The sequence below is a fragment of the Pinus tabuliformis genome, chromosome J (assembly GCF_031772625.1).
Source record: "Pinus tabuliformis cultivar Carrire ecotype Pingquan chromosome J, CPIR1, whole genome shotgun sequence".
Classification (NCBI taxonomy): domain Eukaryota; kingdom Viridiplantae; phylum Streptophyta; class Pinopsida; order Pinales; family Pinaceae; genus Pinus; species Pinus tabuliformis.
The window spans coordinates 1086054389-1086057824 of NC_142295.1; positions in this window are offsets into that span (position 1 = coordinate 1086054389).

The following is a 3436-nucleotide window of genomic DNA, read 5'->3' on the forward strand; positions in this document are numbered from 1 at the left end:
TGTTCCTCCCTAAATCCATCTCCACCATAGCTTAGCCCCCATGACCTGGTTTAGAATATACGGGTCTCTAAGACCCTACCCTCCTGCTTTGATAGGTTTGCTTAGCCAATAACAAGATAACAGTGCCCATTTTTTAGCTGTGTTTGGCCCTTGCCACAAGAATTTCTTGAAGATGTCAATCATTCCTTGGAAAACAATTTTAGGGATAGCTTGGCTTGATAATTGGTATATCGGGATTGACTGAAGCACTGTCTTCAACAATATTCTTCTACTTGCCATATTCAGAGTCCTGAAAGTTCAATTCTGTAGCCTCCCTTGGATTTTTGCAAGAAGAACTTTCCAGTGTTTCACTCTGATTCGATGTAGATTTAGCAGGATCCCCAAATATTTTGAGGGTAGATTACCTATTTGGTAGCCCATTATTCTGGCTAGAAAAGCTTGGGATTGGGCTGTTGTATTGAAAAAGAAGATATTCGACTTTTCTTTATTAATCTTTGTCCCTGAATCACTCATGAAATCGTTTAAGATTTGCACCAAGGCTTTGGCTTCCTTGAGGGCTACTTGCCCAAACATCATTATGTCATCGACATACTGTTGATGTGTTAACAGCAGGTCATTACCCCACATTCGCAGACTGATAGATTGACCGCCTTGCACTTTCTATTTTACTTATCTTCCTAGTCCTTCAACAACCAATATGAACAAGAAAGGGGACATTAGATCATCTTAGCCCCCTTGTTGCATTAAATGCCTCCGTCAGAGCTCCATTTAGAAGGATTGAGAACACAGGGGTGGATATCATTGAATAGATCTATTTTATCCATCAAAGATCAAAGCCAAACGCTTTCAGGATTCCTTGGAGGTAAGTCCAACTTAGACAATCATAAGATTTTGATAGATCTAGTTTTATCATCATTCCTTTAGCTTTTTCGGTTTTCAGGGAGTGAATTGTCTCTTGAGCCAAGTGATGGGACCAGCCCAACGCTTTACCCAAACTACCATAGGAAAATGATGTTATAATGTTTAATTGTCACGCGGGAATGACTTTGCAATGTTTGTATGATTGATTAAATTATTTGATAGTGATGACACGTATATGCAATGCAATCGGATATTTTGGGCTTTGGTAGATATGGCATTCAATTCAGAAATAATGCAATGTACTTGCCTTGTTGTCTACGCTTCCTGCTCAACTCTTTGCCTGTTCCTTTCGTTCGTTGGTATTCTCGGTCGTTTGTTGTTGTCCGTCGAGGGTTTGCTCCTCAATGTTCTGCAAGGTCTTCGTGGCTGCCTGGGTAAGACTTATTTGCGTTCTGATTTCTTTTTGCCGTGGTTCTACAGGTCACAGTTTGTTAGCTCATGCGCTGAGGTTTTCTATTCTGGTTGGCAACTTGTTGTCTACTTGTCTCCAAGTTTGGCTCGATGGCTTCCTCTGGTCTCAGGCTTGATGCAAAGGTAATCTATCTGTCTCTGTTTCAACAAATAAGTTTTCTCTTACAGGCTCTGACCTGAATGCGCCTTGTTCTCCAGTCTAGCGACGCTGTTGGTGGAACGCCTATCTTCGTCCTCACAGCAAATCTCAGGTAACGTTGGCAGTCTCAACGTTTCAGTTCTGTTGCTTCCTGGTTCTAGTCTTCCACTTCGTTTGCCTTGCATCCACTAACACCTGTAAATTCTTGGTTATGCAGATATCGAGGGTTTGCTGTTGGCGGATTTAGGGTTTTCCGTCATGGCTTTGCACGGTAGGCTCTGCCTCCTCTAACTTATGTCAGCCCTTCGTTCTGGTCTTCTGAACTCTGTCTCTTTTCGAGTCAAATGGGTTTGTCAACGTTCTCTGTGAGCGATGCTCTGTTGTATTTGGACCTCGGTCTTACAATGTATGTCGACTGTCATTTCCGGTTGTAATGGCGGTTCCTTTTCAAACCCTCACTTAGGGTTTAACGTCCAGGGTTTATGCACTTATACTGGATTCGAATGCTTTGTTTGAAAACCCTCACCTAGGGTTCATGGCTCAGGGTTTGAGCGTGCACAGCTTCGGCCTTACAGTTCTGTTGTGTAATAGTATTTCACTAAACTTTGCAATATTTTGAAAGTAATGTTTCTGGTATAAATGTGATAAGACTGGATTAGAATTACCTGGTTATATACGTTGTTTGTCTTCTCAGAATTTTGTGGTTTGAACTGCTATTGAGCGCCTCTGTTTGCTTCAAGTAATTCGTGAGATTTTTTTTTATATGAACCTTGTAATTTTGTTGGTACGTGATATCACTGTCACTTGAATTGTAATTGGAAACTATTGCTCGGTCTGTCGATGGTTGGACCGTATGAAATCCTGGCTTCTCCCGTGATCTGCTTTAATGAATTTTCAAACCCTTGAATTTAAATCTGTTCTTTGGTCTTCGCTGCATGCACTGGTTCTCTACCTTCAGGAACGTAAGGAATTATTTGTTTACAAGAATTTATGAATGGTTAGCGGTGTATTCAATTTGGTCATAAATCGAAAAACATAATGAAACACAATAAGTATACAGATTGGATAGAACTTCAATTTTCTCTATTGTTATTTCTTAACTGAGTGCGAGAGGTATTGGACTGAAACCCTTCTTTGGTTTGTCCTGTTACATTTATAGGTTCCCTGTTCCAGTTAATGAAACTATACAGTTGCTTTTTTTCAGTTACCGACTCTTATAGTTACTTGTTATTAGACATTCGTTTATATTATGACAAGATTTCCTCTTCAACTACATTTTTCTTTTCCCTTTAAAATAAAAGGATAATCACAGTTTGTTAACAACAGATCAACACATGACTATTATTGTTCAACTACCCTTAACTAACATAAAATAAAATAATAAAAGTCCTATCTACTTTCCTGTCAACCAACACAAAGACTAAATAAAAGTAAATTCAACTTTCTTTGACCTGACAGAGACTTCACCTGGCCATGGTGAGCTAGATTCTCTTGCATCAGGCTCCTGGGGCAAAAGGAAATCATGGATCCGGTCCATGAGCTTCTCGACTGAAGAACTTGTCTGTTCAATCTGCCTGGCATCAAGCCACGAACTGTCCTCAATAGGACGGTTCTTCCACTTGACCAGGTATTGTAGATATTCCTTCCGCCGAGTTCGTTTAGCCACCTGAGTGTCGAGGATGCTCTCGATCTCGGGAGGTTGAACGTAAGGCATCTGTCTCTTCCAAGCTTCTCCTTCGTTCTGGGTGTTCCGTGTGGGTCGCGTGATTCCTTCTTCTTCCTTCTCCTCTGGGTCAGCCGTGTAGGGAAACAGGTCTGCTACATTAAAGATAGGCGAAATGCCTATCCCAGGTGGCAATTGGATCTCATAGGCATTTGCTGAAAATTTTCGAAGGACTTTGCAGGGTCCTATCTTCTTGTACTTCAATTTATTATATGTACCTTTAGGGAAACGTTCCTTGTGCA